The 22,002-nt window shown below is 40.2% G+C and overlaps 1 protein-coding gene across 3 annotated transcripts in view; it reads right to left on the reverse strand.

The window, feature by feature from the left end:
* The window catches only part of LOC149177809 (nicotinate phosphoribosyltransferase 1-like), a 322,046-nt gene that overhangs the window by 204,556 nt on the left and 95,488 nt on the right, over positions 1 to 22,002 (reverse strand). The gene's annotated exons all lie outside the window — the stretch shown is intronic.

A 22,002-nucleotide genomic window follows, 5' to 3' on the forward strand; every position in this document is an offset into this window, starting at 1 on the left:
TTAAGAAGAATGAAAATGAAACAGTTGAAGAATTCAATCAAAGGTTCAATGGCATTGTCAAAGAAATGACTCGGGACTATAAGCCTCCTAACAAATCCTTATTAGAGCAGTATCTTGAAGCATTTGTTGTTGATACATCTTATGAAATAAGACATGCTAAACCAACTGATTTAGCTTCTGCTCAAGCTATAGTCGAAGAGTTAGAAAAAGATAAGAAAGCATCTGGTAAATCTGAAATTCCTGGTTTTGAACAAGGTCCGGTCAAAGCTAAAGGGAAGGAAATAAATGAGGTAAAGCATGAACCAATTAAAGAATTAACTCAAATGATTAAAGAAATGAGAATTGAGGAGGCTAGAGAAATGAGTGCCATGCAATCTAAGCTAATTCAAATGGAAACAAATCAAGTTCAGGATACACAGCCTAGAAATAATAATAATCCATGGCCGAAAAGGAATCCTCCCACTAAGCAAAGACCTCCTGATCCGTTTGAATCTACAAATATGGTTGCTCAACCTTTATGCTTTTGTAGACCTTGCCAAAGTTTCCATGATGAAGAATATTGTGCTATTGCAAACAACATCTTGAATAATGGGTTTATGACAACAGGAGACCAAGTCAACATGTTTGGAAGATTGGATGGAAGTTAGAAGTTATTGCAAATAGCCATAGTGTTAAGACTCTCATCCCAACTAGCATAAACAATGTCGAAGATGAAAGTGATATTTTGCTTGGGGATCAATTTATGCAAGGGAAAAACACAAAAGAAGTTGCCTCTAATACTTCAAATTTTCATTTGAATTTTGACTTAGGAGAATGGATCAACAATGCAAAAATATCTCTGCCTATCAATGAAATGATCAAGAATCTGTCTCAAAAGACTATAGTCATGGAAACTATCAAAGCTCCTCAAATAGAAGATCCTAGAAATGAACACCAAGCTCCTTCACCTTGTTTGCCATGTAGTGGTTTTATTGAAATTGAGAAAGTTCTAGAAAAAGTCTCTCCTCCCAAGGACCCTCAAGATGAGCTAATTATGAAACAATCTAGCATGGGAAATTATGTTGTCCTTTCTGATCCTATAATCTTACCAGAGCATAGGGATGAATCTAAGGATCAAATTTGGCACATGAACTTTGATGGTGCTCGCTCTAAGCAAGGTAAAGGGGTTGGGATTGTTTTGGTATCCCCTTTGGGGCATATGTTTAAGTTTGCTTTCCGTTAGAGTTTGAAGCTACTAACAATGTAGCTGAGTGTGAGGCTTTGCTGATTGGCCTTGAAATACCTAGGGAACTCAAGATAAAATTGCTAAATGTAAAAGGGGACTCTGATCTTATCATTAAGCAAGTCAAAGGTATATTCTCATGCAAAAGTGATAGGCTTAAAAAGTACTAGAACGTTGTATGGGATACTATTGAATTATTTGATGCCTTTGGTCTCCAAATCATTTCTAGAGAGGAAAATAGTCAAGCAGATGAACTTGTTGTGGCCGCTTCTACTTTCCAGATATCTGATAATTTGATAAAGGATAAGGCCAAAATGGAAGTAATTTTCAGACCATCAGTCCCAAACAATGTAGAACATTGGCAAGTGTTTGATGATGAGAAACAAATTGTTCGCTTTCTTAATCACTTAGATGAGTTTGAAAATTTTCAGGCATGCTCTAAGGAGGAAGGGTTTGATTCTAATAGTAAAGATGTGACAAACCCTACTCCTAGAAATATTGTGGCTATCGAACAACTCTTTGATAGAAATGATGCTACCAAGAAAAGTGATGAAAAGAAGATAGACCCTGGTGAATTTATTGAGGTAAATATCGGTTTCCCCGAAGATCCGAAGTTTGTCAAAATTGGTAAAGGGACTTCTAAAGAGGAAAAGGAGAATCTGATTGACTTTCTCATTGAATATCGTGATGTCTTGGCCTTTTCTTATGATGAACTCAAGGGCTATAGAAAAGATGTTATTGAGCATACTATTCCCTTGAAAGATGAAAATATTAAACCATTCAAGCAAAAACTTAGGCAAATCAATCCTAAGTTGGTCCCTCTCGCTCAAAATGAGCTGCAAAAAATGATTGTTGCTCGTATCATCAGACAGACTCGGCACTCGTCCTAGTGTTCAAACTTGGTGATTGTTAGAAAAAAGAATGGTAATATTAGACTATGTGTTGATTTCAGAAATCTTAAGTTGACTTGTAAAAAGGGCAATTATCCTTGACCTAATATGGAAAATTTGCTTCAAAGGATAACCGGATCCAGTATGATGTCATTATTGGATGGATTCTCTAGCTATAATCAAGTATGGGTTAAGGAGGAGGACCGACATAAGACAACCATCACCACACCTTGGAGTGCGTTTGAATATCTCATAATGCCTTTTGGTTTAGCCAGTGTTGCACGAAGCGCCCCCCCCCCCCCGGTTCCAAGCCCCGAAGTGCATCCCGTACGGAAGCGCCTAGGAAGCTTGGCCGGAAGCGGCGCTTCCGAATTCGGAAGCGCCGCTTCGGCTTTTTTAGCCGCTTCCTGGAAATTTGGAAGCGCTGTACAGAAGCGCCGCTTCCGAAGCGCCGAAGCGCGCTTCGTACGGCGCTTCGGGCGTCAGAAGCGTGGCGCTTCGGAGGAGGAAGCGTACGCTTCCCAGAGGCTTCCGTACGCTTCTAGAAAAGCTTCCGGAAAAGCGTTTAGAAAATCGTTTTTTTTTTCAATTTTTTTTTTTAATTTTAGGTGAGTTTGCTTGTTGGGGGTGGGTCCACCTTGGGTTAGGGTGACGAATGAAGGCAAAAAAAATATAAATATAGCAGATGCTCCCTCATGGTAATGTTAAATTCTCCTTTATTTTTCATTTTCATCCTTTTACTTAAATTTTTAACATTACCATGAAATGACTCAGGATGTTTGAGAGTGGTTCCATCCTCATTGGACTTCATATGGAGAAAATAGAATTTCATATCCTATTCAAAATTCAGCAGACTTAACAGTTTTCAGGTATTCAGGATCAATGGGATTGTGGCATTTCATTAGATTATATCAGGTATGAAGGTATGCGATTAGCATTTAATCAAGAGCACCAAGCCCTATATGTACCCTGGTGTTGGTGGTGTTAATTGTTGAACTCCTTTGTCACGCGGCACACCCTTAGCAAAAAATTACCTTTCAATCAAGTCAAAATCATCGATCAAACATGTTAAGCTTTTTCTACCATATTTTAAGTCTTGAATTAGGTAGTTTGATCAAAATTGGGCAATGTTGACTAATATCCCTAGACAATCGAGGTAGAGGCAAAGGCTAGACAAGAGGAGAAGAATCTAGATTCTAGATCATTAATGTACAATGGATGTTATATCTATCTTGATTTATGCAAAAATATGCATGTTTTCATGTCTTCTACAATTAATTTGGTATTTGGGATGTTTGTTTTGAGTATAAATGCAAAAAAATATAAAAATATATATATATATAGCAGACGCTTCCGCGGACGCTTCGCTTCCTAGATTTTTGGAAAATGACGCTTCGGCGTCCCCGCTTCCAAAAAACGCTTCCGCTTCGTGCAACATTGGGTTTAGCAAATGCGGGAGCTACTTTTCAGAGGGCTATGGACTATGCTTTCAAGGAATTAATTGGTAAAATTATTGAGATATATCAAGATGATCTCATTATTTTCTCGAAGGATGGCAACACTTATATAAACCATCTTAGACAAGTTTTTAACAGATGTAAAGAGTTTGGCATATTGTTAAATCCTGCCAAATTTGTATTTGGGGTGATCGAAGGAAAATTACTGGGTCATATTATCTCCAAAGATGGTATCAAAATTGACCCTGAAAGGGTTGAGGCTATTCAACAGATTCCCTTGCCGCACAATGTTAAGTCCCTTCAGTCCTTCCTAGGGAAAATCAATTTCCTTAGGAGATTCATTCCAAACTATGAAGAACTTGTTAAGCTCGTACAATCTTTGTTGAAGAAGGGAACTACATTTGTTTGGAAAGCCGAAGGTAAAAAGGGATTTCAGGATATTAAAGATGTTATAGCTAAGGCTCTTGTCCTAGTTAGCCCAGACTATTCAAAGGATTTTATGGTCTTTAATTTTGCACCCGAAGATACTATAGCGAATGTCTTGTTGCTGAAAAAAACAAGGAAGATCATGAACAGCCAATTGCCTTCATGAGCAAATCCCTGCAAAATTAGAATCGAATTATAGCATTGTGGAAAAACAAGCCATTGCATTGGTCAAATCCCTTAAGCATTTCAAAAAATATGTGGGTCATTATAAAGTCATTTCCTTTGTTCCACACTCTGCTATCAAAGATATATTAACTCAAACTAATTGCTTACGGACTCGTGCCAGATGGGTGACCAAGAGTCAAGAATATGATCTTGAGATTAGACCAACCAAGCTTGTTAAAGGTCAGGGATTGGCTCAAATTTTGACAGAAAGTAATGAAAAAGATTTGGAGTTAGTTTTCCAAAATGATGTGGTTGAAGCTTATGTTTCCCCTAAACTTCATAAGTTGGAAGGGATCAAATAGTATAAAGATATTGTTTATTATTTGACAAATCTCACGTGCCCTGATCACCTGGTCGCTCATAAAAGGAGAGCTCTTAGGCTAAAGGCATCCAAGTATTGTATCTTAAAGGATGGCCTTGGATGGAGGAATCCAGATGGAATAATACTCAGGTGCATAGATGAAAATGAAGCTAAGAGACTTACCATTGAGTTCCATGCAGTATTTTGTGGGGGTCATATTGTGGCGAAACCACTACCCACAAGATTTTGTGTGTCAGATATTATTGGCCTACCATTTTTGCAAATGTGCATAAATTTGTCAGAAGTTTCCACGAATGCTAGATTTTCACTGGAAAGCAAAAATTACCAACTCTACCTCTTCATTTAGTCATAGAAAAGACCCCTTCTCAGCAATGGGGGTTGGACTTCATCGGTAAATTTAACCAGAATTCTAGTAATGGTTATTCATGGATTTTGACTACGACAGATTACTTCAAGAAGTGGGTTGAGATTGTTCCAACAAAGCATGCCACAGAGAAGGTTGTCATGGATTTTATTGAAAATTAGATGATCACTCGATTCGATGTTCCTACCAAAATTACAACGAACAATGCCAAGGCTTTCAATTTTTTCGAGTTCTCTTCTTTTTGTTTCAAATATGATATTATTCTATCTCATTCTTCGAACTATTATCCCTGGGGTAATGGACTTGCAGAATCAAGTAAAAAAAACCTTATAGCCATCAACACAAAGATTGTCGGGGATAATAAGCGATCTTGGGATAGTAAGATCAAATATGCACTATGGGTTGATAGAATCACAAAAAAATGGGCTATTGGGAAAAGTCTTTTTGAGCTTGTCTATGGTCTAGAGGTGACTTTACCTATTCATCTCAAGCTTCCAGGTTATCAACTTCTTCAACATTTCACTAATAACAAAGATGCAGTACAAAAAAGAATTGATCAGATCATGGAACTTGACGAGGCTCACAAAAATACTTTTCACAACCTTTGTCAAGGTCAGGCTAAAATAAAGGAAAATTTTGACAAATCATCTAGGAATAGCTCTTCATAGGTTGGCGATATGGTATTACTATGGGATCGTAGAAATGAGAAGCCCGACAATCATAAAAAGTTCGACAATTTATCGCTTGGTCCTTATATTATCAGAGGAATTGTTGGAACAAATTCTTTCCATCAAAGTACTTTGGAAAGCCATCCCTTGGTGTTGATTTGGGGTAGCATCGGATGTGCTCTAGCCACGAAATTTGGTGGACAAGTTGGGGCACATGAGATCTCCAATACCTAGAAAGGGTTTGGGCAGATTCTAAACAGATCAGGAGATATTAAAATAATTAATATTTTTAATGGAGTTCCTAAGTCTAAACTTAGGAAAAATAAAATATTAATGTTTATTAATATGAATCTGTGTTAGAATGGTCCAAAAGACATGGATCAAGCCAAATCTAATCTTAGCCATTGATTAGGGACTTAATCTCGGCCGTTGAGATGTCAACAGGAAAAGTATAAGAGGAGGCTTGAGGGTCACTTGGAGAATACACCAGATGATCAGTCATTCTATTCTCTAGAGCGGGGTTTGCTAAGAGAGATAGAATCAGTGATCGGGAGAGCAACTGAGGGGCATTGAGTACAGAGAAACAGAGAAGGCAGAGATTATGTCGGGAGAGCAGCACAGCAGCCAAGGAGGGTGACGTAGAGCCAGCAAGGGCTCACGCAGGGCCACGCAGAGGCAACCAAGTGTTGCGCAGAGCGCCAGAGAGGCCAGCATGTCTGACGCAGAGGCCCAGAAAGTTGACGCAAGACCAGCATGAGATAGAGAGGGGCTGACGTAGTCCAAATTGAGCAGACGCTGGGGTTCAAAGCAGTTTTGTGCTGAGGAGTTGCTGAAAGGATTTTTCGGGGTTTCAGCCAAGAGATTTCTCTCAAACTGTGAGGTATAGGTGCTAAGGAAATTCTCTATTGGGTAGGCCAGATTCGGCACCCAGATTGTACTCTAACATTGCTTAAGAAGAAAACCCTCAAATAGTTGCACCGGTTTTCCCGCATTGGGTTTTTCTAGGGACATTGGTCCAAAAATAATGGTGTCACGTGGTGTGTTTGTTCTTGTTTCTTCTAGTTGTTGATCTATAATATGTTGAGCATGCACTGGTGTTTATTTTCAGTATTTACTTTGTAAATAACTTGTTAAAGAAAAATAACAAGTAGGTAGGAATAAATCAGAAAAAGTGCATGAAGGTTTCTAAACTAAGTAAACTTAGAAACTTCAACATGGTATCAGAGGATGATTACAAATCACAGGAGCACTAAAAGACATCAGCCGAGTGGAGCAATAGCAGCAGAAAACAGATGTCCCGAGGTGACAAAGTTGTTTCTAACAGGCAGAAGCCAAGGAAGTGTGACACAGAGCCAGCCAAAGCCACGCAGAAGAAGTCAGGAACTGCACAGAGCCTCAAAGAGGCCAGCGTTGCGCGTTGCTGACACAGAAGGCCAAAGGGTTGACGCAGGGCATCCCAGGGCTGACGCAGACCCATCTAGGGTGACGCAGAACCAGTGCAGAGAGGAGCTGACGCAGTTCACAGAGAGGCAGTTGCTGGAGTCTAGAAGGCTGCAGAAATATTGCAGAGTGGAGCTGGTGAGGTACTGTAGTCAGAACCGTACCTAACAGAGCAGGGCCAAAGGAGTTGTAACAGAGGGTTTCTAGCCGAGGAACCTGGATCAGCAATGAAGCTGCACAAGACGATCAGAGTAGGGGACATCTCGACAAGCGGCAGAAAGATTTCCAGGAGGGAAATCCAGACTCAAAGGGAGTCCAGAAGAGAACTTCCAGACGGGAAGTAGAGACTCAGAGGAATCGAACAGAGAACTTCCAAGAGGGAAGTAGAGGAGCATCATGGCACTACACAGGGTAAGAGACCAGGATAGATTGGACAAAGCATCAAACTTCGTAGTCTGGAAGGCCAGAATCTTATTAGTGCTTGACAGGACAAGAACTTCGCCTTGAAGGTTATAGCTATCCCAGTGGACCCCAATGATAACGACAAATACGAAGAGGCGATAGCAAGGGCCAAGTGCATTATCCTTGACGAGGTCAAGGATCATGTGGTACCACATACAGCCGAAAAGGAAACAGCAGTTGAGATGTGGGAGGCTCTCAAGAACCTGTAACAGCGTACTTCTATGCAGAGAAGAATGTTGCTCGAGAACCAGATGAGGTTGTATCAGATGAAGAAGGGTCAATCGATTGACACCTTCCTCGGAGGACTGAATGAGATCCAAGACCAATTGACTGCTATAGGAGCGACACGAGATTGAGAGCTCATGGTGAGGGCAGCCCTGAATGTTGTCTCAGAAGATTGGGAAGTGTTTGTCCAGAGTATCCTGGGCAGAGGGACTCTCCTACCTTGGGACGAGATGTGGGAAGCTCTTCGCCAGGAAGAGATCAGACGGCAGTCAAAGACAGGTAGCAGCAGCAAAAGGATCAAAGTTCAGCAGGAGGAGGAGGATGTGGCCCTAGCATCTAAGGGAAAGCAGGAGAAGCGAAAGAAGAAAGATCTCTCCAAGATCAAGTGCTTCCACTGTGGGGAGATGGGTCATTATGCGACCCAGTGCCCAAGGAAGAAGAGTAAGGGAGAGTCTTCCGAGACTAAGGCAGCATCGGCACGAGCAGAGAAGAAAGTTTTGACAGACGATGACTGCGCCATGAGTGCACACACGCCACTTGAGCGGAAGTGGGGAGACATCGAGCTGTAGTCAGGCGGACTACAGGCGATGAGGGGCAGGATTCTTGAGGTACCTAGCCTCTTGGATTAGACCTTGCTACGAGAGCCTCGACGAGGAGTAGCAGGACTGGCTGAGTGGGTAGAGACGGATGCGGATGGAGCGGCAGAGAAAGCTACAATGCAGGAGTCCCAAGACAGCGCAGAGCTAGCAGGCTGTAGCAGTGCAAGAGGCACGGGAGTGTTGCACCAGTGTAGGAAGGCACAGAGAGGTGTGCAACGGTGCGAGATGCAGGGAGTTGTTGCTGTAGCGCAGAGGTCAGAGAGGGAGCACTTGTCAGCAGCAAAGGGAGCTTCAACATCAGAGGGTGTTTCTAGCCCAACAGGGAAGTTAGTTGGGAGATCAATTACTTACTTCTCAGTAACTGAGTTGCAGTGCAGCAGTGGGCAGCACGATGCAACATGATGAGAGGAGGTGCAATGCAGATGCAGTGTTGGGAGGAAGGACCAGCAGCAGCACAGATGCAGAGGGAGTTGCGGTGCAGATGCAATGCTGGGAGGAAGGACCAGCAGCAGCACGGATGTAGAGGGAGCTGTCATACAAATGTAACAGTGGCAGTGGCAGAACCATGGGCAGCAGTGCAGAGGATGGTGGGCAGGAAGGCCTAGCATCAGCACAGGTACTGATGTCAGATGATCAGAGTAATACTCAGTGAGGGGTATTGCAAGAGTATAGTCCTCGCTAAGAGGGAGTGTTGATTCGGGTTAGCATCAGATGTGCTCCAGCCACGAAATTTGGTGGAGAGGTTGGGGCACATGAGATCTCTAATACCCAAAAAGGGTTTGGGCAGATTCTGAACAGATCAAGAGATATTAAAATAATTAATATTTTTAATGGAGTCCCTAAGTCTAAACTTAGGGCAAATAAAATATTGATGTGTATTGATATGAATCTGTGTTAGAATGGCCCAAAAGACATGGATCAAGCCAGATCTAATCTTAGCCGTTGATTAGGGACTTACTCTCGGCCGTTGAGATGTCAACAGGAAAAGTATAAGAGGAGGTTTGAGGGTCACTTGGAGAATACACCAGATGATCAGTGATTCTATTCTCTAGAGCGGGGTTTGCTAAGAGAGATAGAATCAATGATCGGGAGAACAGCTAAGGGGCATTGAGTACAGAGAAACAGAGAAGGCAGAGATTGTGCCGGGAGAACAGCGTAGCAGCCAAGGAGGGTGATGCAGAGCCAGCAAGGGCTCACGCAGGGCCACGTAAAGGCAGCCAAGTGTTGCGTAGAGCACCAGAGAGGCCAGCGTGTCGAACGTAGGGCCTCCTGAGGCTGATGCAGGGCCAGCGTGAGACAGAGAGGGGCTGACGCAATCCAAATTGGGCAAACGCTGGGGTTGCAGAGCAGTTTTGTGCTGAGGAGCTGCCGGAAGGATTTTCCGGGGTTTCATCTAGGAGATTTCTCTCAAACTATGAGGTATAGCTGCTAAGGAAATTCTCTGTTGGGTAGGCCAGTTTTAGCACCCAGATTGTAATCTGATATTTCTTAATAAGAAAACCCTCAGATAGCTGCACCAGTTTTCCCGCATTGCGTTTTTCCGGGGACATTGGTCCAAAAATAATGGTGTCATGTGGGGTGTTTGTTCTTGTTTCTTTTAGTTGCTGATCTGTAATATGTTGAGCATGCACTGGTGTTTATTTTTAGTATTTACTTTGTAAATAACTTGTTAAAGAAACATAACAAGTAGGTAGGAATAAATCAGAAAAAGTGCATGAAGGGTTTCTAAACTAAGTAAACTTAGAAACTTCAACACTTGGAACTGACAACAAACAGGCAAATGCTTAAGTTGTACTACAGGGATGACATCTAATGCCATAGGGTATCCTCTATATTGTATTTCTAACCCCACACTCTTAGATATGATTTTATTTGTCATTAGTTTTCTTTTCATCCATTTACATTTTATGCTTTTACATTTTGATATGTTAAAATGGTTTTTTCTATTCCAACAGATGTTTCATGTATACATGATGATTTTGATTTTGAGCGGATATCTATTTGTTGGACTTTTGTTTTCTTGGATACAAGTTTTTGGATTCTCACATTCCTTCAAAGAAGCAACATATCCCCATGTGGAGCCAAATGTTGCCCACACCTTGTCAACAATCCATGGAAGCAAAGGTACAAAGAAGTGGAGAAAAATTTAAGTAAAAGGATGAAAATTAAAATTAAAAGAAATGTCACTTTTACTTTAAGAATTTAACATTACCATTAATTGCCAACATTGTTATGGTAGAGATGTGTCAAGAAAATCAGAGGGTAGGCATGTTTTTCTTAGCAAGACTATTTTTGAAGGAAAACAAACCCAAAGTTCTCTCAAAACAGTTTCAAAACTCACAAAAATGCATTATGTGGGGTTTATAATTGCCCTGGCAATAAAGCGGTTGATTTAGGATGGAACTAGCCATTTGACCACAAACCGGCCAGTTAGGACTAGTTTGTCCACTTTTTTGGCGAAATGGAGGGTCAAACCAGGTTTTTCTGTCGGTTTGATCCATTGGGCTAGTTAACCAGTTACTGGTTCAGACCGGTCGGTTTTTAAAACACTGCTTTTTGCCCAGCAACTGCCTACAGAAAACTGCATCACACTAGAAATCCCTCTTCGTTGAAGCTATTGCTGCGCTGCTCCCTTTGTCGCTGACAGATTTCGATCTAAAAATCCTACCTCTCTGTCGACTCACTCAGAGAGATATTTACCACGAAAAACTTGCCCTCCTGGCCTGAACTGCACAATCCCTCTTGGTATTCAATTTGTTGCCTATGCAGCACTTCGACTTCCCTTCTTCCTTCAACAATGGGCTCTTTCGCCACTGTTCTCTTGTTTCACCTCCAGCTCCGATACCATGTGAAAATTTGAATGCCCAAATTTCCACTGCAGCAACTGATGACATTTCTTCTATTTGTTAATTACTAAACTAATACACTGCAACCTTCGCCATTTAAATAAAATGTGGAAATAAGAAACTGAACAAGAAAGAAATACAACACATCTACACAGTTATTTTTGGACAAATGTCCTCGAAAAAACCCAATGCGGGAAAACCGGTGCATCAGCTGAGCGTTTTATTATTAAGCAGTAGTAATTTCTAAATACAATCTCTAAATGCCCTCCTGGCTATCCAGTATAGAGAATACCACTCACAGAAAGATGAGTGAGATTACCTCACACTATCACTGAAAATCATGTTTGATTCAACCACTGAATGACTAGCCCCTAGCTGCCTCTACGCAGTCACTGCGTCATCCCAGCGTCACACTATCTAGGGTCTACGTCACTCCTTGTTGATCGATTTGCCTCTAAGACTCTGACTTCTGCTCTCTTGACCTCACACCCCGGCTTCCAGCTACAAAAATCGATCCCTCCAACAAATTTTAGATCTCCACAAGGCTCTGCACTGCCTCTGCGTCAACTTACGATGCCTCTACATGGCCCTGCGTCAGCCTCTTCTGGCTCTACGCTGCCTCCCTCGGATCTCTCTCTGGCTCCTCTGTCGAGTATTTCCGGATAAGGAGAAATCTCCAACCAAACTATCCCTGCCCTTCACTGCAAAAGTTCACTTCGAATTTCTCACTGGCAGCTGCTCTACTTCAGAAATTCGATCTTCTGAACTCTACTCAATGTGTTCTCCAAGTGCCCCTCAAGCCTATTCTTATATCTTTCTGTTGGACAACCAACAGCCCGAATTAACTTCTAATCAATGGCTTAGATCATTTTAGCTTGATCCTCGTCTTCTTCTAGAAGTTTCACCCATAGTTAGATTAATTAATTATTTTAATTTCCAAAGTTTAGACTTATGGTCCCATTAAAAATATTTAATTATTTTAATAAAACTGTCTCCAGGTGGAATTTCCCAAAACAATTTCTGGGTATTGGAGAATGCATGTGTCTAAGACTCCCTGCAAACTTTGAGACTTAGAGCACATCCGATGCTACCAGAAATAAACACTCCCTCTTAGAGAGGAAGGTCCTTTAACAATGCACCCTGTTGAAGCATCACTCTGTTCTGAGACATATCCTCCTGCGATGTTGATGTCTGACATCATTGCCCACCAACTACTGCGCAAATGTTGCATCTGTACTGCTACTGACCTTGCCACTGTCAACACTGCATCTATACTGCTACTAACCCTGCCACTGTCAACACTACATCTGTACTGCAACTCCCTCTGAAATTTTGCATTTGTGTTGTTGTTGGCCCTGCCACTGTCAACACTGCATCTGCACTACAACCTCTTCCAACTATTGTTGCTACTGCATCAGCAATGGAAAAGCATCCCAAATTACTTAACAAGTGTTCAGTATGAGGCATCTTGTTGCTAGAGTTTTGACTGCTACTAGTCTCTACGTTGACCCACTGAAGCCTCTGCATTGTTGACCTCTGCTCTATGCCAACTGCACTGTTGCCAAATCTGCTCTACGTTGCTCAGTCTCTGGCGCTCCTAGCCACTGCAACTGTCACTCCGACACTCCTCTGCATCAACTGATACTGGTCCATCTGGCTACTTCTAATTTGGGCTCCCGTAGCAAGGAATTGATCTAAGAGGTGGACTCCTCAAGAATCCTGCCCAACTGCAATCCTTTCGAACTACAACTCTAAATATTCCCACCTCCCTCCTGGAGATGCCTAGGCTATCATGGTGAACTCCTCCTCCTCGATCCTCGCGACTGCAGCCTTCAGACCATGCTTCTCATCCTTGTCCTTCTTCCTGAGAGGACATTGTGTTGCGTAGTGACCGAATTCACCACACCTCAAGCATTTTATATTTGGAACTCTTTCTTCTTCTTCCGCTGCTCCTGCTGTCCCTTGGATATGAGGGCTACATTCTCTTCATCCTCCTTCGACTTCGACCCACTCTTGCTGCTTCTGTCAAGTTTACACTTGACCTAGTCTCCCTCAACTCCTCTTGCTTAAGAGTTGCCCACATTCCATCCCAATCTGACAAAGTCGCCCTGCCCAGGATGCTCTGGACAAAAACTTGCCACTCCTCAAAAACTGAATTCAGGGCCAGTCTTACCATCTCAGACCCTTGAGGCATTGACCCCACAGCTACCAGCTCATCTCCGGTCTCCTGAAGCTTATTAAGGAACGGATCAATGTGTTCCCCCTTCTACATCTACATAGATCTCATCTTCTGCTCCAAGTACATCTTCCGCTGCTCGGGTCTCATCCCACATCTCTTTGGCAGTGTCTCTGCCAGCGATGTGACAGACTATATGATCATTCACTCCGTCAAGGATCATTCTCTTGGTCTTCTCCATTTCTCCCTTGTACTTCTTGGTCTTCGCCATTTCTCCCTTGTACTTCTTCGTTGTTTCTCCCTTGTACTTCTTCGCCATTTCTCCCTTGGTCTTCGTCGTTTGCCTTTTTCCCTAGCTGTGACCCCTAGAGGGCTTTTAGGGCCTTCGGCTCTCCTCCTCTCCTTGGCCACAAGCCCTCAAGGGCTGGTCGTGGCCTTTTCAGTGCTTTTGCCTTAGCTCACAGCCCCACATGGGGCTTTCCCTTGGGCCGCTAGCCTTTTGGGCTTAGCGGCAACTCCTTTTAGGGCCCTTGGCCCCCTCTTTCCCCTTTCCTCAACCCTTAGAGGGCTACTCCATCTAGCTGCGGGCCTCTTAGGCTTTGTTGTGGCTCTAGGAGGGCCTCTAACCCTCTCAGCCCCCCTCCATTAGCTCATTTTCCTTGGCCACAGGTCTTTAGGCCTTTCTCCCTCCATCATCCCCCTTTTCCTAGCCTTTAGCCTTCTTCCAGCCCTAGCCTATTATCCTAGCCCTCATTTGGACAATTTTCAGTCATTGATTAGGTTTGCATCAGTGTTTCATCTCTAATAATTTGTTTTCCAGCAATTTTAGAGCTAACATTGTGGTTGTAGGAGCTCAAGTGCATTAGAATAAGCTCTAAGCACCTACAAGGCCATTAGGCCTCTTGGTTTGCTCTCTAATCCCTCTTTGTCATCACTGTCTTCATTTATAATTCTGAAGCATTTTATGACAGCGGTGTATTCAGGGCCTAAAAACATCTAAGATAAGCCTAAATTCACTAATAAATCACGTAAGGCATTAAGAATTAATTTTGACCTCAAATTGAATGCATATAAGTGAATTTTTGTGGACTGTGGGTTAATTTCCAGATCTGATATGTTTGCTACAGGCATACAAAATCATCTACAGCAGTGGTAAAATAACATAACATTGGTATAATAATCAATTGGCAATAATATTTCTTCATTGGTATATCACTTGCATTAGTCAGGCTTGCATTTCTTGAAGGGTGTCATAATAATTTAAGGTCTGATATATACTGCATAAGGTCTGCATATAAACATTACAGTGGTGTTAAAAGTGATTGACAGTCCTCTAATTTCACTTGGCTCTTGTTCCTTGCATCTTGTGCATCTTGAATAATTGTTTTCTAGTGGAATTGGGTGTCTTTCTTACCTGCAATCATTCGTTTCTTGGTTGTTCCATCTTGCATTTAGCATCCCTTGCATCCATTTCCATATTGCATTCTTGCATTAGCATTCATTGATTGCATCCTCCTCTATCTAAGAACATAAATGCTCTAACGGAATAATTGAATTGGTAATTGTTTGATGAGATTGGCTTAAAGAGTAACATTGTGGATTAATGCTCTCTTCCCTCATTGATAGCTATTATTATTATGACATTGTTTCTAAAAGAATAACTCTAGTTTGTCATTGCTATCATTGGTTATTGGATAAGTGGATACGTTCCTCTTCATCATTATTGTGGAATAATCAATTCTTGTGGATTTACAATCATATGAATCTAAGTCACTCTTAAAGCACTTAATCAAGTCTAATCATAATTGTGATAACAGGAATCTTCAAGCAATTCAAATTGTGTTCATAAGGAATTCAACTTCTCGTGTATATAATTGGCGTATTGGTGTTCCATTGTTATAACTTTGATTTGCTAATTGTGCTTGACATTGTTGAAAGAAGCATTGGATTTGTCTATTTCATGAGCAATTGTATATTGGTGATCTTGGCAACATTTTATGGTGCCATTTATTTGTTCATTGAGCACTTTCTCTTTTGGTGAAGATTGTCATTATTCATTGTTTAAGTACTTCATTGTTTCAAGTTCAATATCATCATAATTTGCCTCTAAGTACTTAAAACATTTAATAATTTCACCTTAATCTCAAATGGTGTTCATAAGGAATTCAGTTTTTCTCGTGTATCTAATTGGCGTATTGGTGTTCCATTGTTATAACTTTGATTTGCTAATTGTGCTTGACATTGTTGAAAGAAGCATTGGATTTGTCCATTTCATGAGCAATTGTCTATTGGTAATCTTGGCAACATTTTATGGCGCCATTTATTTGTTCATTGAGCACTTTCTCTTGTGGTGAAGATTGTCATTATTCATTGTTTAAGTACTTCATTGTTTCAAGTTGAATATCATCATAATTTGCCTCTAAGTACTTAAAACATTTAATAATTTCACCTTAAGATTAATCACACATATTTTGCACTTGCATTTTAGGACTAGTTTTGCATTAACTAGCTTACCTCTAAGCATAAGCTTGGTTGATAGATAGATAGGACCACCATTCTCACCCATCTTGCGAAGTCTAGACCTTCTTTAGTGGTTAACATGGTAACGTTGTAGTTGTCAAAGCCACAGTCTCTGTAGCATCGAAGGCATCGGGTGGTTAGAACCCGAGAGAGGCATTGTTAATATAGCCTTTGTTATTTTCCCCTGAGTTTCTCTCTCACAACCTACTCTAGAGACTAGCTTCAAAATAGTTGGGAGGAAGGATTCACCTAAGTAGGCATATAATTTAAAATAAACCAAGATTTTACATTTCAATTATATTTTAGGTGTTGCATTTCATATAGGATAGTGAAACATCCTAAAGCAACGATTGTTCATCTGGTTACTTGGTAAATAATTTATATAAAGCAAGTATTTGAGTCCATTAAAGCAATGGTCTTTCAGAATAATCTAATCAAATCTCTAAACTTGCTCAATTGACCAAGTTGTTAGGCCATTCAGTTGTGTCTTCTAGACTTGTCGGTTACCGATGGGTCTTGCATTTTCATATTTCATAGGGACTACCCCCCATAGCCTATTGTAGGGAGACAGCTAGAACGGAGAGGGTAGGGATTAGAGTGATAGCCCTCGCCCAGAGCATTGTCGCATCTTGCCTGTACAACTTGGCTGACAACAAGGTCTTTATTCTTATTCAAGTTGGGTAACACATTGCACCCCCACCCTTGATGCCTTCCATGTAGTTAAATTACTCAAGTTAGCAGCTCGACGATGTTCTCATAAACAATCTTGTCGAGTTTTAGTCTAAGCAACTTATTCTTTTAATGGGGCTCTCTTTTTAATGTGATGTTTTGTACTCCATGACTTCAAAGTACTGCAATTTGATGGAATTTATAAACTAGTAATTGCAATGAAGGTAGCTCTAAATTTATTTTCACCCATGAGTGATTTCCTTTTCTTTTAAAAAGAACTTCCCCAAAATATATGGAAGTTCTAATTTTTGGGTGACCAAGGGCCAAGCTATGGTCAAATGCCAGACCTTCAAAAAATCACTAAGAAAATAGAGGTAGCCAGATCAAATAAGGTCTAATAAAAAATTGTGGCCAAGGAATAGAATCCAAAAATGAAGCTCTAATACCAAATGTGACAGCTAATCTTGGCTCACAAATTAAATATCCAAAATCCTTGGAATATAAAGATATTGATAAAGACAATAAATATATAAATTGTATGAGAAAATGATACGATATTACAAATGAGGGCCTCATATATATAGTTACGTGGGAGTGTCCTTCCATTAAGAGTCACATATTTTAGCTAGGACGTGTCCTTTCGCATGTTCCTTCATTAATTATAAGTTATTATTTATATTATTTTATATTTATGTTCATAACAGAACTTCTAAGAACAAGTAATGAGGCACAAAGTGAAGTTTAGAGTAGCCTTGGTAAAACAGAGTTTTTGGGCATTTTAGGTTTTTAGAATAGGTGATGGAAGGAAATAGAGATCAATGCCAAATCTAACTAGGGCAATGGAGTCAAGGTGAGTCAAATGACCTACGACGTCATGAAGAAACCCTCCAAAAATTGGCATATTTCCTTTGGGGATTTGAGATTAGAACCAAGAGGAAGAATAATCCCTCACCCAATCAAGATGAATAATCAATATCTAGCTCTACATGAAGGGAACCTTCAATGGAAAACCTTCACCAACAAGATCAACTATGCTCTAATGAATTCAATCGTTCTTGCAAGGGAACCAAATGGAAGATCAAAGCACGGCACCAATTAATCAACAAACCAACAAAGGAATAACGAATAAAAAGCCCTAGAAGAACTTTCTTCCAAGTGGTAGACTTACCCCTACAATGAATCAATCTTGAAGGCCTATAGCAAACTTGAGCATCTAATCATTAATCCTTATGCACGAAATAATAATCAAGAAAAAGAAGCTTCAATAATTGAAAACAACATTCACAAGGAAATAACCCTTTACACAACCATATGCTCCAAGAGATATATGTCAATCAAGGTCCAAGAAGTGAGAGCTCCAAAAATCCAACCATGAATGATAATGAGGAAGTGCATCTCTTTATACAAAGTGATGCTCAACTTCCATTGCACTAAAAGAGTGTTATCTCATGTGGCATCCTTAGATCTAGCCTAAGAAAAGTAAAATCTAATTCTCTCACAACTAATTAATCGAAAACAACAGTAAAATAAGGTTGTTAAGCCACATGTACAATGATCAAAATGATGCCCTATCACCCCAAGAGAGGGACATCCCAACTAAATGAGGAATGAATTGGCTCCTCGATGCAACGTTGGCCTCCAAAATCCCCCACAAAACATGCAGATGGTTCACCAACTCCTCAAAAAATGTATGTCAACAACTTTAAGCTTCCTCCAAGGTTGATGTATGGACTTCCAAGGAAAAAACATCCTCAAATTCATGGCATCAAACCTAAGTTACCGAAAACAGCTAGCAAAAACTCTAGAAATATCGTTCGTCGTTTCAAAAACAAAACATGTTTGAAACGGCCTTGAAACGTTTGCAAACAGTTTTAGGTTTTCCGGAAATGTCGAATCCAGTTTTAGTGTCATGTCAAGGAATTTAGACGGATTTGGATCTATTTCTGGAAATCTAGGTACGGATCCGAGAAAATCATGACTCATATCTGGATTTTCGAAAACATATCCATTCAAAAACACCCATGTTGGGAAGGGATTTCAGTTTTAAACTTTTAATTTGTTTTCCCTTGGTTAAAAATCACCGCGTAGTTTTGAAATTTAGGTTTTTACTCATATTGCTGCCCTTTCAAGTTTCTATTCATTCATTTCATTTCGCTATTGGAGCTTGGAGGAGTCGCTATTGGAGTCGTTGGAGTTGCTTCTTCAGACTTGAGCCTTGGACAGGTCGCTGCTTAGAGACTGCAATCGTTGTTGGCATCACTGCTAGCCTGCTTGGAGTCGCTGGAAGTTGGAGACCACAGTTCACCAATTCACCTGAAACACTACAGTTCACAATTTGAAGACTGAAGTTAAGCCTTGGACCATTGGACGTTGGACTTGGATAGCCTTGGATGTTGGAGACTCAAGAGCCTAGAGGTCAACCGTCATTCTTCTATACATTATTGAGCCTTTAAAGTTTGACCCAATACGCTCATTTATATGATATATCCTTGAATGTATGTCTGGTGAAAATAATTTAATAAACGTAACTAAATCAAATAGAGAATAAGGGAATATACTTCCAAGGTATGAACATAAATAGGGCCATACAATGTTCTCCTTATTTGATAGGTGATTGCAACTTCAACTAAAAGATTGAAGTGTTCAATGCTTTTTTGGCCCACAGGTGTAAGCCCAAGCAACATTTGTAGAATCAGCTATTACAACTGATTTTGACAAATAGTGGAAAAGTTTAAACCCTTGTAACTATCCACTATGATGAAAAAGGAATCATAGTTTGGCAACAGTAAACTAAAATAGTTTAACTTGTTTTGGGTAGTGTCAGAAAATACACATTCACAAATGAACTATTTAAAATGTATATGTCACAAAATATATCTTCTAGACAAAAAATTATGAGAACCAAAAAACTTAAACATGGAACAATTACAAATTGAAACACACAATGGTAGGGAAGAAACGCATTAAATTTTCAATGCAAATCAACAACCCCAAAAGATTGTGAAGAAAAATAATAGAACTTCTAGAAAATATGACAACGACACAACTGAATGAAAAAACAATATTTGAATAGTAGGTCCAACAGACTAGCTTGTTTGAGTGGATATTAAACCTTCTAAGAAAAGGAATAAAAAAATGGTACAACCTACCAAACATGGGAGTCAAAATTGTTGTTGCGATTATCACTATTTTAATTTTATTGTGATTTGTTTGTTTGTTTGAAATTTGAATTTGTCAATTTTATAAAATTCTTTGAGTTTGAATTTGTCAATTTTATTTTGTAGTTTCCATTTACATCATCATCATGGCAACTTCAAGTTCATCCATTCGTAATGAGGAACCAAAAATTGAATCTACCCCTAAAGTTGATCCAAAGTCACAACTTTGGAAATATGTAATTATTGTAGGGAAGATCCAAGGAGGGGGATCATTGGCATGGGATTGCAGTGAGTGTCAAAAGGAGTTTAAGGGATCATTCACCCAGATTAAAGCACATTTACTTGGGTTAAGAGGCAATGGGATTTGAATATGCATTGGCCCACCTAAAGAGAATAGGATAGAAGGAAAAGGTTTGAGCAAGAAAAAACTTGCAAAATATCAGAAAGAACAAGATGAGGCAGATGCTAAAGCAAATGAGGCAAATCTTGCCTCTCAATTCAAACAACCAACAAGGTTGAGAGCATCTTCATCAACGCCTCCACTTCCCTCTTATGGAATTGGCAACCCTAGTTCAATGCAATCTAACTTGGGACCACTTAAGAAGAGTTTTAATAATGATGCTTGAGAGAACGCAGATGCAGCTATAGATCAATGCATTTATGCAAATGGCCTTCCCTTTAAACTCGTGTGATATCCTTATTGGGCAAAGATTATCAAAGAAGCCAATGAAGCCCCAAAAGAGTACAAGAGCACTAGATACGAGAAGGTCCACACTACATTGTTGAGTGATGAGAAGTTAGATTTAGAGGCTAAATTAAGCCCCATTTGTAATTCATGGTGCATTTCAGGGGTGTCCATCATTTTTGATGTGGATGGAAAGATCAAAGGAATAGGCCTTTGAACAATGTGATTGCTCGGAGCACAAAGGGGGCAATGTTTTTGAAGGAAATGGATTGTGAGGGACAACTGAAAGATTCTCAATTCATTGCTGACATCTTGACTGAAGCAATTGAATTGGTGGGGCCAAAAAAGTGTTGTCCAGGTAATAACTAACAATGCAACAATGTGTAGAGCAACAGGCCTAATTATTGAAGGAAAAAATCAACACATCTTTTGGACCCCTTGTGTTGTACATTTATTGAAACTCGTGTTGAGCAAGATGGGGAAGCAAATTGAGTCGATTCAAGTTATTTTTGAAGAGGCAAAATAAATTCAAGCCCCCATCACAAACCACCACATGTTCCAAGGTATCTATAGGGAATTTGAGAAGTTAGAACTCTTAAAGTACCTAAACTTTAAAGTTTATTTCATAAATTTTAATTTCTAAGACTCTAAATTCAAATATGTAAACTGGATTCTCAAATGTCATAATGTGTGAATCATAATAGGTATTCAATCAATTATGATTTTTTATTTATTGAAACATTGGCACTTGCAGGTTGTCGAGACTATATTTGCTTCTCACATCATAGTTCCCTTTGGAATCAATGGAGGAAATCTCAATCTGAAGGAGCACAAGCAGTGAAAAGGTTGGTTGTTGATGATGAATGGTGGCATAGGTTGGAGTACTTCTTGGCATTTACTAAGCCAATTGTGGATTTATCCTGCATGTTTGACACAGATATGCCTAATTTGGGAGAGGTGTATGAAGGAATTAACTTCATAATAGAGAAGATAAAGGTGGTTATAAATGCCAAGGAGAAGGACCCAGATGAAATCCTTTACAGAGAAGTAAAAGATGTATTGACCAAAAGGCGGAACAAGATGACCACCCATTGCACCTTTTGGCCTATGCAATGAATCCAAAATATTATTCTACAGAGTTGTTAAGTGATCCAAAAACAACCACACCAAACAAAGACCCAAAAGTCTCACAAGGATTTAAGAAAAGCTTTTAGAAAGCTATTTGTAGATCCTGAAATTGGGATTCGAATTCGTTCAAAGTTTGCTCATTTTGTGGGATCAGAGGGTTTGGGTGCAGATATTGATTCTATGTGGGACCAGAGCAGATTAAGTCCAATTGATTGGTGGAACTACTCTGGTGGGGAACTTCCACATATCCAAAATTGGCCATCAGAATCTTGTCATAGGTTGCTAGTTCCTTTTCAGTAGAAAGGAACTGAAGTACATATGGCTTCATCCATTTGGTGAAACGAAACAGATTGGGCTCCAAGAAGGCTAAGGAACTAGTGTATGTTCATTCAAACCTTCACCTTCTATCACACAAAAGTGACGAATATAAATTTGAGCCCACCAAAGTTCAAACTATGGGATGTGGAACCAGAGTTGCCTGACTTGGATATGACATTGAATTTCATGTCACATATGACTT

The sequence above is a fragment of the Pinus tabuliformis genome, chromosome 4_1, assembly GCF_031772625.1.
Source record: "Pinus tabuliformis cultivar Carrire ecotype Pingquan chromosome 4_1, CPIR1, whole genome shotgun sequence".
Lineage (NCBI taxonomy): Eukaryota > Viridiplantae > Streptophyta > Pinopsida > Pinales > Pinaceae > Pinus > Pinus tabuliformis.